Below are 13278 nucleotides of genomic sequence, written 5' to 3' on the forward strand. Positions count from 1 at the left end.
TGAGATACACCAAGTGAGAACACTGGTCTTTGAATTTACCAATAGTGTAACTTCCCTTTAAAAAAATCGTTGACAAAATTAAGGCCTTCTTTGTCTGCATGAAAGGAATGTTTGAATCAATGAAACCACAAACACCCAAAACGGAAATCGGATAAGCTAAGTTTAAACATTGGTACCAAATCAAAAGAGTTGTTTTACTAACCTGCAGAAGACAAAACCCTAATCACAATGCGAGTTTCTACTCACAACCAACGCGTTAAAACAGATGGCCCCAAAACCAGACGTGTGAAGAAATCTATTCATGGTAGATGCATACCCACAGTATACGTTCAAATCCAGCAACGGTCGACTGGAATTTTTAATCAAGTACCTTTTGTACTAAGGTTGCATTATGAGGCGAACAGACGTCTAGTTTGTTAATCACTGGCATTCTAGTACGTGGATAAGACACAGCAGTTGTGTTTCGCACTTCGCAGTGGGGGAAAACTAGACATTGGAAGATAATTCCAGTTGCATGTTGCATCATTTTTGGGCCGTGAAATATTCGAGAACTCTGAGTGTACGTTGTAAGTTTCGTATGAGACATACAGAGCTAACCTTTGTGATGCCGTCTTTCGGCACAGAAAACACTCTACTCGATTGCAGTCACTGAGCTTATTGGTAAGTCCAAAGCATTTAATGGGACTATGTTTGATTACTTAGTTCCTTTTCAGAATCAGGAAAGCATTTCATGGTTGTCGGTTCGAATCCCCCCCCAAGCTAACCGCTAATTTCACAATGACTAGAATAAGTATTGTCGTTTAAATACTGAATCACAATTTCTTGATTTGTGTAAGCCATAATGATAGACGTTAAATCAATGTTTGTATGAGCATGGAGGGTATTTTTTCTTCCTCAAGATTGACTTTTGCCAGCTTGGCGTTTATCCCCTTATGGGAGTTTGCTGAGTTCCCTTGACGGGAGATCGTCTACAAGAACCCCCAAAACCCTAACATTCTTTCGAGCACGACGGGTTTCAAATAAATGGTATTGACTGTGCTGAGTGAATAAGAAGTTATCCACGGATTTGAATTGACCACTATGTGCCATTTTCAGTGATGCACGTGCGTTTAAACTCGCCTGCTCGCCAAATCATGACCTTTTTAACCATCGAATACTGGGCCGTGCAAGAGGACATAGTAACCCCGTGGTTGACCATGAAGCGAAGGGGTGATTGAACCGTCTCTTCTGAGTAAGATGCGGCGTGAGTTTGCCCATGTGCCCGGTGGCGAAATATAGATTTATGTTCTCGTTACACTACGGCCGCTCCATAGTACTGGCGATTAGTTGCATATAAAGTATACTGTCATTACTTCTCTGTAAATTGCGATGCTTCGAGGCTTTTTCGACTTTTGATGATCGTTTTTAGTCAATGATAGACTAGCCGTGGAGAAAGGACTCGGTTTATTATTCCGCAATAGATACAGTCTGTGATTAACCATAGAGTACTGTCCTTACTGTATGGATTAACTATGGATGAATGTTCTCAAATGCACGGACATGTTACCGTCAACCAATGGTTAACCCGTAGTTTGATATCTTCTAGTATCACCGAAATGAAACTGCTCATGAATGAAATGTCATAATATGAAAGAAACCGGACTGGAGACAAGGAATCATTTCATTAAAGGCACTGGCCACTATTGGTAATAAAATTACTCAAAACAATTGCTATAATAGCATACAAACTTACTTGGTAACGAAGAATAGAAAGCTGTTGATTATGACACATTGTGAGAAACGGCTCCCTCTGAAGTAACGTAGTTTTCGAGAAAGGAGTAATTTTCCACTAAAATATTTGAATTTGATTTCAAGACCTCAGAATTTGATTTTGAGGTCTCAAAATCAAGCATCTGAAAGCACACAACTGCTGCTACAAGGGTGTTTTGTTTCCATTATTATCTCGCAACTTCGACGACCAAGAGTTCAAATTTCACAGGTTTGTTATTTTATGCAGATGTTGAGAAGACTGGTCTTTGACAATATTACCAAAGGTGTCCAGTGTCTTTAACCATCTCACTTCTGTTGATTCTTCGCCCATTAGAGGGCGCTCAGTCTACTAATTTTCATAATTATTCGAGATCACCCATTCGAGATCGAAACCATAGCTCAAGGTTTCTCTCTGGCTACAGCACCAGTCACGTACCGAAAGTGCACAATTGCGAACCTAACGATCGAGTCCAAGCCAGAGCCGTTAATTTCAAAAAAGGTCTGCAAAAACAGAATGTAAATGTTTCACAGGCCGCTAGTTTCCCTCTTCGGACTCAGACTTGATCATGACTCAGACCCGAGTATTAAGACTGAGAACTTGGATTCAGACGCGACCTTTGAGAGTCATGACTTAAGTTCCCTTTGAGACTCATAACTCAGACTCACCATATTTGAACTTTGAGACTAATAACTCAGACTCAGACTCGAACTTTGAGACTCATGACTCAGACTCAGCCTCGACCTTTGAGACTCATCACTCAGACTCAGCCTCGACCTTTGAGACTCATAGCTCAGACTCAGACTCGATCTCTGGGACCCATGACTCAGACTCACCTAAATTGACCTCGCCACTGATCGTGACCCCTCCTCCCCTAGATACCTAAGACACGGACTCAAGAATGGGGTGGTGAGAACTCGAGTCCTATGACACTGTGCATACTAAAACACTTTCACGGGGGGAAAAAAACCGAGCAGCAGTTGGCTTTAATCTGCTTTGATTGTTTAGACTATAGCAATTATTATGATCGGTTCTTCCCTACACCCCAACCACTGTATGCCTTTAATTTGCATTACGGGAATACATTTGCATGCAAATCAGCAACAGCTAGGGAGTCATTAAGTCCCCTCGCCTCTCGAAGCGGTAAAACAAAATTCCCCCAGCGCCTTGTACAAAGTGAACATTAATAGCTCTGCCACCGTTACGGGCACGTTGCCTTCTGATTAAATTAATACTCTGTGCTAAAAAAATAAATTGACTATTATGAAATGAATATGGTTGGGTGTTTTAAGAGTAGAACATAACGATCCACACAGTCATGCATACCTACTCCATGGTGTGGCTTCATTAAATCGTGAACTAACACGTCCGACATTTTGTAGAATCACATTTTTGACTCTAATTCAAAATGGCGGACCGTAGTCAAATACATGTGTTTTTTTTTTAAATCAGTACGCACTAATAATTGCAGTACACTGTAGGTGGTTCAGTGCATGAACCCTTTTAAAAGGAATGGGAGACTTTCTGGGACGATAGAGGGCAGCAGACTTACCGGGTAAATCCATTGTTCTCAGAATTATGCGCATGTTCAGAACTACGTAAACAATGGAAATTTACCCGGTATGTCTGCTGCCACCTAGCGTTGGAAAGTCTCCTATTGCAAACAGCAAAATGTTTGAGAGACTTAAAGAGTGCCCCTTTAATGCAAGCAAAACAGTATTTATTTTTCGTACATAGTCACAAGGGAGCTATTTAAAAAGAGTATAACTGAATACACGCTTAAAGAGCTGAGGCTAGAAACGGCCGAAGGTTTGTAATGCAATCTCAGACCGCGCCAATTTTGTGGTGATTAATTTGAAATGACGTCGGAACTGGGAGGCGCGCTTTCTTCTTCAACTTGATTGTTTATTCAATTTACGTTGAGAGATTTCTTGCATCGAAACTGGAAATCAAAAGGTTAATGAAGTCAAGAGAGTAGGAACAATAATTGTTAAAATATTTATGTATCTGGGGAGAAAGGTATGGTTATGGTTTAGATTAATGTGAAAACTGTTTTGAATTTCGAGACCACACCGGTCCTCCTCAGAGCAAACACTTCTCCCAAAAGAGTTATACATTATACGATGCAATATTATGATCAAGCAAAACTTCAAATAATAACTTCTTGTTATTCCTTTAGTCTCGGCCCTCTCGAATCCCATTTATATACCTGATTGGTAAAGACAAGAAAATATGTAAAGCGCGTTTCTTAAGGACACAAGCGGCCGACAGAACCTAAAGTCTGATCAGATGCACTCACGAGACGACACAGCTAACCAAAAACACATTCTTACCCAGTAGGAAAAGCGGCAGAAAAAAACGAACCAGTGAATGAGACAGAATTTGTGGAGTTTCCTGCAAATACTTTAGCTAAACTGAAAACGGTTTTCTATTGCACAAATCCATCCCCAAAGGACTTGTGGTAAGTTTACTACTGTACGTCGGTCATTGTGTTAATATGGATTTGACTGTGTGACAGACATGTGGCATACCAGCAAGTATAAAAACCCATGACTCACAATACAAACAACCTCGATCCCATACCGCTCAAGCCATTGTCAATGACGAGTGATTCAACATCGAGTTTAATGAATTCAAAAACATGTTAATGACCCCCGTCACATTGATTCACGGTTTATGCTGAGCATTACTCTCCAACGAAACTGCACATTTCGTTTGTTCCGAAAAGACAAAACAAAACATTCAAACGTCAGGGCATCTACCTCCATGGTCAGGGTGAACCATTCTCGCTATTAGCCACAGTCGGGGACGAGTATGCCACAGTGTCACCTGCTTCTCTCGGCTGCACTTTTTGTGTGCTTCAGTTTGCACAGCGGCAGTAAAGCAAATAAACCAGTGATGTATTCTGGTGAGGACTCAGGCTAGAATGTAACATATTGAGCCAGCTTTTTCAATTTCTCTGAACCGTTGGAATCGCAGTTGAATTTGAATATCTTTGCTTCGTGCACGCGGTAAGTGAAAACATCTCTTGGGTTTTGGTGGCAGCTCCTCTAGTATTATTGTACAGTTAGACTTTGGTAAGTCCGTTCAGCATACACGATGTGCTACTGTTAAACCATAGAGCAAGGAAGAGCTTGCTCTATGGTTAAACCTGGGCATTCAGGTGCCATTCCACCAAAATATTGAAATTTCAAAAAAGAAACCTGTCTAAAATTGTTTCGTTTTTTTTGTGTTAAAATATCCAAAACGTTGATGGTGCATTGAAACATGGAGGTAGAAAAGAAACGAACATTGGGTCGATTTCACAAATAGATATGGTTGATCTTAACTGTGTGTTAATGTAAACTGCTTACCAAACAGTGTAATTTCTTACTCGCCCAAAAGGTACATTCTTTCTCGCCTAAATAATGTAATTTCTTACCAAAATAAGGTAATTTCTTACCAAAATAAAGTTGATATCTTACTCAACCAAGTAAGGCAGTTTCTTACTCGCCCAAATAAGGTAATTTCTTAGTCACCCAGATAAGGTATTATAATTTTTTGGCTCACAACGGGTGAAAGAGTAACAACATACAGGTTCAACATCTTATAACGACATATTCTTAGTATGGTGGCCCCGACGGGACACAGCCAGTCGTGAATATTTTCGCGACGTCGTGAATTTATTCACGACTATTCGCGAATATTTTCACGACAAAAATGTTCGTGACTTGTTGTGAATTAATTCACCACGTCGCGAAAATGTTCACGACGTCGCGAAAATATTCACGATTGGCTGTGTCCCCCCAGGGCCACAATATCTTACTGATATCGTTCTTCTTCAGTTCCCCACCATAATTAAAAAACTTAACTCTGTCGTCTACATATCATCATGTTTATTCTGCACTCTAAGCACACACAACCCGGCCTACCAGACCTTGTTTATGTAATTGCTCACTTATAATTAAACTGCAAACAAATGAACAACAACATTAGAATACAATTATTAAAGGAACATGTTGCCTTGGATCGGTAGAGTTGGTCTTTGAAAAGCTTTTGTAAACGTTTGTTATAAATGCATATGGTTAGAAGTAGAATACAATGATCCACACAAACATGCCTCGAAATTGCGTGGTTTTCCTTTTACTTTGCGAACTAACACGGTCGGCCATTTATGGGAGTCGACTCCCATAAATGGCCGACCGTGTTTGTCGGCGAGGTCACGGGTAAAAAGAAAACCACGCAATTTCGAGTGATACTTGTGTGGATTGTTATATTCTACTTTTAAAATATCTTTCTAATCATATGCATTCTATGACAAATGGCTACATAAGCTTTTCAAAGACCAACTCGACCGATCCAAGGCAACGTGTTCCTTTAAGGGCATATTTAAAGGCACTGGGCACGTTGTCAAAGACCAGTAATTGTCAAAGACCAGTATTCTAACTTGGTGTATCCCAACGTATGCATAAAATAACAAACCTGTGAAAATTTGGGCTCATTGTTTAGTCGTCAAGTTTACAAGAGAATAATGAAAAAAAAAAAAAAACTTATTATTTGCGTGAGAAATTACCTCTCTGTTAAAAAAAAACGTTACTTCAGAGGGAGCTGTTTCTCACAATGTTATATCAACAGCTCTCCATTGCTCGTTGCCAATTTGTTATGCAAACAATTATTTTGAGTAATTACCAATAGTGTCCAGTGCCTTTAAGCCGCACAAAAATGAACAGCATTAGCATAAGGTTTTTTTAATGGCTATTTTAACACGTGGCGAACTTGAGTTTAATTTAAATCGAAATTCTCTGTTACTGCAGCTGACACAGCCAAACAAGTCAGGACGCGACCCTGCGACAAACAATGAGTCATACAGGAACACATTCCTCGAATAACAAAATCAATGTTTGTGTGTTTCATTGTCGGGCGTTTTTTGTTGTCTTTGAATAGTTATGATAATCCATTTCCTTTGATAGAACCATTCACAATAATGTCTGGCGTCCTTGGTATTGAATCCTGTATAATGAAAACCTTACTGTAGTTGGCAGCAGAAATCACTAACTGGTTAATAACTAATTATATTGTTATTTAATAATATCATTCTCTGTATTTTTGTATTTTTTTATTTATTTATTTTATTTTATTTTAAGCTCAGGCCGTCCAGGGAAGGGCAAAAGTTTATAAAAAATGTCATCAAAAAAGATGTGCCCTCCCAGACCTATCTCATAAAAAGTTCACATTTATATACTATACATTAAACACTCTAAAATTGCAGTAAATATGTAAACAAAAGATGGCAAGTAAAAAGCAATTACACAAACGATTATACACAAGAACTACCGTATAAAACAAACCACAATAAAACCAAGGCTCTTTAAAAAGTATAAAACAACTAGGGAGAATTTCGCTTGTCACAGACAATTCGTTCAGCTGTGAGCAAAATGTTGGCTAAAACAGCTCAGGGCAAAGCAAGAAGCAAAATATTGACAGAAAAAGCAAAAGAAAAAAGAAAAGAAATAAGGCTTTTTTACTCGATATTAAAAATGGGTACTTCAACTGTGGATAATTTCGGGAAAATCATCCCCTCTATCTGCCCATCTCTATCCTTTAACAAAGAGAAACCCATACGTCCGCGAGACAATCAATTTGTGGCGCGTCGTGCCCGAGCGGTTATGAGCACCAAACTCAAGCTCCGGTGTTTCCGATCAGCAGAGTGTGGGTTCGAGTCCCGGTCATGACACCTGAAAACTTATCATGGAGAGAAAGGGTTAACCCTGGGGTTTCTGGTTTACATAGCAAGCACCCTTGTTTATATGTTCCCTCGGGTTTGAGAGCTACAGTAATTAAGTTCACGAGCAATCTTTGGTTTCATTACCACAATATTCAAGCATACAAAAATATAAAATTACTCTTCCCAAAACAACGGTGTACTTAAATGTATGTCAATTTATTAAAATTGATGTAAGTTTATATAAAAAGAGAAGTTCCCAAATAATGAAATTATGTCATTGATTAGTGGTTAACAGTACCACCAGTGGTAATAATGGGAGCGCCAGACGAACGGGCAGTTTGCCACAAAACACGGTACGGGCAGAGCGTTGTGTGGCACATAAGTCGCACCGGTTCATTCAATCCTCGGTCTTTTGTACACTTTAATTCCTTGCCTGATTTCTCCAGTGTACCAATGTTTGCATATCCTAGTTCATAAAATACTAATTCCTGCTGGGGGATTTAACATGTTTCCCCAGTTCCATGTAGCTACGCATGAATGTAGCTCAAAGGTTGGGTTGTATGTATGAGTGATTCCTGTCTGTGTTTAAAGGTGTATTATAGCACAACAAGGTTGGGATGGTAGTGCATTCTGCTGCACCGGCCAGACTCCTAGATTGTGGATGATCATGTCTTACGGACTATGAAGGGGTGACCCTGTTTCAGCCCAGGAAGAGTAGGTGTTAACCCCAGTGGTTCTGGTTCACATAGCAAGCACCCTTGTTTATCTCTGAGGCTTACAAGCTACAGAGATTAAGGTCACTTATGAGGCATCTTGGTTTCATTTCCAGAAATAATAATATTACGATAATATTAAATATGAAGATAAGCTCCAGTGACTACCTCGTAACTTTTTGGGCACCATGGGTATAGAGAAAGTTTCTATTTTATTTTATTTATTTTAAATCTTCGGACATAATTCTTTATTGGCAGGGGCCGTCCAGGGTAAGGCAAACGTTTTAAAAACTGTCATCAAAGCGATGTGCCCTCCCAGACCCCTCCAACACAACTTGTTAAGAGCATTTTTCGAAAAAATATTGATTAAAGGTAGTTCATTAGACTCATGTTTCAATTTGGATGCGTACATTTTTAACAAGAGTCCAGTGGTAATTGTGATGTCTGCAACCGCCATGGTCCCTCCCGCTCACAGCTCATGTAAACCAAACTCGAGCTAGAAGTGAAATAGTCTGGTCCCACTTTATTTCTCAAACCACTGTTTTCACCCTTTAGTGTCAAGGATCCTTAACACACAAACTGGCTCTGTAAAAAAAACACTGGTTGTCCCGTATTCAAAATGCACAGGAAATTAAGGAAACTGTTGGGGAAAATTGTATTTTGGCGCTTTTGTTGTTGTTATGATATAAACTCATTTTGATAAATAGGGAGCCAGACGAAGAAGGCTGACGTGCAGGAGCTCATAGGTTTCTTTCTGTTTGCATATAATAAATAAAAAAAACAGTCATGTGTGCCTGCCGTCTACATGCGACAAACAATTATATTACCATCCATGCAGTACGGCGACCGTATGGGGTTCAAGGCTTGTTAATGTTCAACAACGTGTGTACGACAGCTAGATTAAACTGTATGTTAATGCGCAGGCACGACCGTTGCGTTTCAAACGGTGGTTGTGTGGCACGTGCGTTGCTTGCGTGTAGCAATGGCCATTGGACCCCTTCACGCCGCGGGCCGCTGTGTTTATTAAAGGGGGTGTCTAGAGAAGTCACTTGTCTAAAGCTAAACTATTTTATGAATTAAAATGTATTATACAGGTTGGTAGAGCTGACAAAATAGTGTTCATGTTCTGTGTGGTCAACCATCTACATGAAATACAAAATCCGTAAAGTTTGGACTTGCATGCGTCTAGAAAATAACTGAAAATCAATTTGAAATAGTGTATTAATTTTGACCATACACCGATAAACTTAACTTTACTTAAATGCATTTATAAAGCGCTTTAACACTGTTTCAAAGCGCTGTACAGTCAAGAAAAACATTGAAATGCAGGATTAAAAAACATGAGCAAAAATAGCAATATGGTTTTTAAAAAGTACACAACAGTTAAAAAAGTAGCAACAATTTAGTAAAAACATTAGCACTTTATGCTCAGTACTTTCCCGTGTCCTGTGCAAAAAATATCACAGGCAAATTACTCGGGTGGGATTCGAACCCACGAACCCGCACGTTGTCAGCACTCAAAAACAATGTGCTTAACATTTTGTTGTAAAAAATGAAATGAGCTGTGCGAGTTCAGGTTCTCGCATACAGTTTTCTCGAGTAAAACTTCATTTCAGAGGAAATGGCTTTGAACTTGATATTTAGTTGAGCTTTCAAACTAAAAATTTAACAACTGCTTTTATCCTTGCCAAACATGTACCTTTAAATATTATAAAATTGATATTCTCTGGTGGGAATTACATAGAATCTGCAAGGTTATATCCCAGTTACGAATATTCTTGGTAAGTTATAATAAATATAAAAAAAAAATAATTGAAACCACCAGTGTCTATTTCGATCGCAACAATCAAAATAAGACACAAACTTCCCACAAAATACCTCTGAACAAAAACAGACATTCGTTTTTCGCCAGTGCAATTACTCTGTTATATTAAATAAATGCAGTTATTCATTATTGATATTGCAACAATGAAAACAAGCCATGAACTTGCACAAAATGACTCGGAAGAAACACACATTTGTTGATTGCAGTTCTCCTTTTAATATGCAAATCGAGAAAGTGATTTTCATGTTAATCTAATCGTTTTTGTTGTTGCAACAATTGAAATAAGCCCATGAAATTACACAAAATGCACTTTCGCCAGTACAGTGTAATGACTTTGTAATATTAAAATGAATGCCACTCTAATTAGATAGTCTTTCCAATCCCGAAGGACTATTAATTGAGCGCAGTGCCATTTGCGTACTGTAATTACCTTGTTATGGCTCGAGTCTGTGGCGACTCTATGGTGATGTCGTGCAGTGGATTGTATTTGTTTTGCCAAGTTAGTATCCACACATCACATAAAAGCATTCCTTGTCAGCTTTCTTGCAACGAAACACGCGATTCTGTTCTGGGGCTATTCACTCAGAATATTTGATACATCTAAGTTTATACCCTTCTCTTTTTAAAGGCAGTGAACACTATTGGTAATTAATGGTATTTACTCAAGATAATTGTAAGCATAAAACTTACTTGGTAGCAAACAATGGAGAGCTGTTGATGTGAGAAACGGCTCCCACTGAAGTGATGTAGTTTTCGAGAAGAAAGTAATTTTCCACGAGTTTGATTTCGAGACCTCAGAATTAGATTTTGAGGTCCCGAAATCAAGCATCTGAAAGGACACAACATCTTGTTTTTTCTTACATTATTATCTAACAACTTCGAGGACCAATTGAGTTCAAATTCTCACAGGTTTGTTATTTTGTGCATTTGAGATACACCAAGTGAGAAGACTGGTATTTGACAAGCCCATGGTGTACAGTGTCTTAAACCTAAATCCGGTAAGCATATTATTATTGTTGTTGTGCTTATCTGCTTTCCGCAGATCTATGAAATTGGACTCTGAAAGACAGGGGAGGCAAGTAAAAATTCATGAGATGGGAGAAAATTGATCTGAAATAATAGTTTGCTTTATTTGCGGCATGACTTAGTTTGGTCTTCAGTGTATGGGAAACTGTCATTGAAAAATCAATTTGTGGGTTGGAGAGTCGAAACAGTTAATTTTGTTTTACTTGACTATTTTATGATTTTATTTTGTTGTTCTTTGGAGGGAGCTAAATCCTGAGCCCAATTTCATTGCACAAATTGTGCTTTCCAGAATAAGGTTCCTGCTTACCTTTGCTTAGCAGGAAATAAGTAAGCACTATTTTTTTGTAAGCAGCTCTTTGAAATTGTGGCGTGTTGTCTATAATCTCCCTAGGTCATTTTACTTTGGATATTGAGCAAAACAAACCATGCACTTCGAGTCATGCATCTGGATATTGTGTAGCTTTTTACGAAGCAGATTTGCCTTTAGAGTCTACATAGTGTGGCTTAGTTTTAACACTTTTTGGGCAGAGATGTCAAAATCTTGTCTGTTTCCTCTGGATCAAACACATCCCTGGGACTGCGACTTCTGCACGTAGTATCTCCAAGCTAAGAAAATTTACAAACCCTGGGAATAAATATGTCAGGGTTTTCCTCCTCCCTTATCCTCCCCAGGTCGATGATAGAGCAGCGGTGCTTTACTCGAGACCCTGAACAGTGCCCTTTACAACCTCACTCCCATAGAAATGGATATACATGTACATCCGCATTTTTATGCCCTAGACGTGGAAATACAATTTAACGGTGAGCTCAATAAAGAGCAAGACCAGGACGAGGAAAGGTTGTGTAAAATATTTTGCATATTCATAAAAAAATTTACAAGTAGCCTACCCAGGGGGATACTTTAACCAACAAACTGGCAACAGCCAATCAGGTTATCCAGCCAAAATTACATTAAGATTTTGCATTGTTGTGGCTGGTGCCCAAATTTTTGCTTAGCTAAGAAATAAATTATGTAAAGCAGTTTTCTGCTTAACAGCTGTAGGAAATCGGACCCCATGGTAATAATATGATGAGGAGAGAGGGTGATCGTGGGGACGAGGTAGCGACCAAATCTAATTTAAACACCCTCGTTGATCGTCTAGCAACCGACTAATGGCGGCCCGTCAAGAATCGCATTAAATTACGAGAGCAGACCCTGGAATTATAGTCTGGCACCGGTGTGAATTACAGGATGCATTGACTCAAAATCCAATGCGTGGTTTTAAGGCGGACTGTGCAGACATAAATCACCCCAACTGAAACCATTCGCTCGTTTTTTTTTGAGACTAGGAACGGTTCGTAATATTTGACAAGATTTTCCAAGGGACCCATGGACAATGCAAACATTGTTGTCTTTTCACACGAGGTAAAACTTTACAACCTTGGTACAATTTAGCAAGGGAAACATGAGATGGAAGGTTTGCGGTAGCACCATGTAATTACTATCTCCAATGAGTTGGGGTGGTTCTGAAAATAACCGTTGGTTTCAACTCGACGTTTCGATCAGTAGCTCTGATCGTCTCCTACAGAAAGCTGATTTCTGATGATACACGCTGCTTAAGTACCGATCAAGGGACACTTCGTACTCTCGGGTTAAAGGGGCTTTATATTTTACACAATGTCGCCCGACCTGCCAGCTTTCCAGTATGTCAGTTTTCTCTGGAAATTTAGTGGAAATACTTGCTTCTGATACATCTTAGTCGTGGAGTCATCAAATCTTCTTGTGTCATCCTTTTAGATTGTTTGATGAGTGCTTGCTTAAGAATCTCCGTAGTGACAAGAACAGACATTATATAAGATGCAATCATGTTTGGTAAATCACATCGACATAATATACTTTTTGTATTTCTCATACGTGCAGATTTTCTGGTTTAACCTTGGCCATGTAGAAGTTGTCCGCGCAACATCACCCATCCCTTTTACCTTCTGAAAATTATAGCCTCTGAATTAAAGATATTTGTGTGCAACTTCTCTCTTTTTTGCAGCGCGCTGTGATCAAAGTTTTAAGTTCTTCCCCAAGACGGTGATGAAGACAGTGAAGGCACTGGTAGTTTCTTAGATCGCAGAACACCAGACAATTTCTTTATATCCGGTGGAACTAGATTAACCCTGTGGTGTTAGAGCGTGGGTGCACCCTGTAGCGCTTCGGAGAGGCCTGGTGTTGTTTCACTATAAGAGGGCCCCAGTGGTTTACTTCCAAATTAGGTAAGTTGATGTTTCTCTG

At 39.2% G+C, this 13278-nt stretch overlaps 1 protein-coding gene across 4 annotated transcripts in view; it reads left to right on the plus strand.

The window, feature by feature from the left end:
* The first annotated feature begins 375 nt into the window (after window positions 1–375).
* Window positions 376–13278, plus strand: part of LOC117301433 (astrocytic phosphoprotein PEA-15-like) — a 28042-nt gene continuing 15139 nt past the window's right edge. Inside the window, exons 1-2 of one of the 4 annotated variants that reach the window (XM_033785420.1) lie at window positions 376–660; window positions 13040–13259. The gene's annotated coding sequence lies outside the window, so the exon portion shown is untranslated. Of the gene's footprint in view, window positions 661–4478; window positions 4759–12344; window positions 12421–13039; window positions 13260–13278 lie in introns of those variants that run through there. The other 3 variants (XM_033785422.1, XM_033785419.1, XM_033785421.1) reach the window with 3 other exon arrangements.

This window comes from Asterias rubens, chromosome 17, assembly GCF_902459465.1.
Source record: "Asterias rubens chromosome 17, eAstRub1.3, whole genome shotgun sequence".
NCBI lineage: Eukaryota > Metazoa > Echinodermata > Asteroidea > Forcipulatida > Asteriidae > Asterias > Asterias rubens.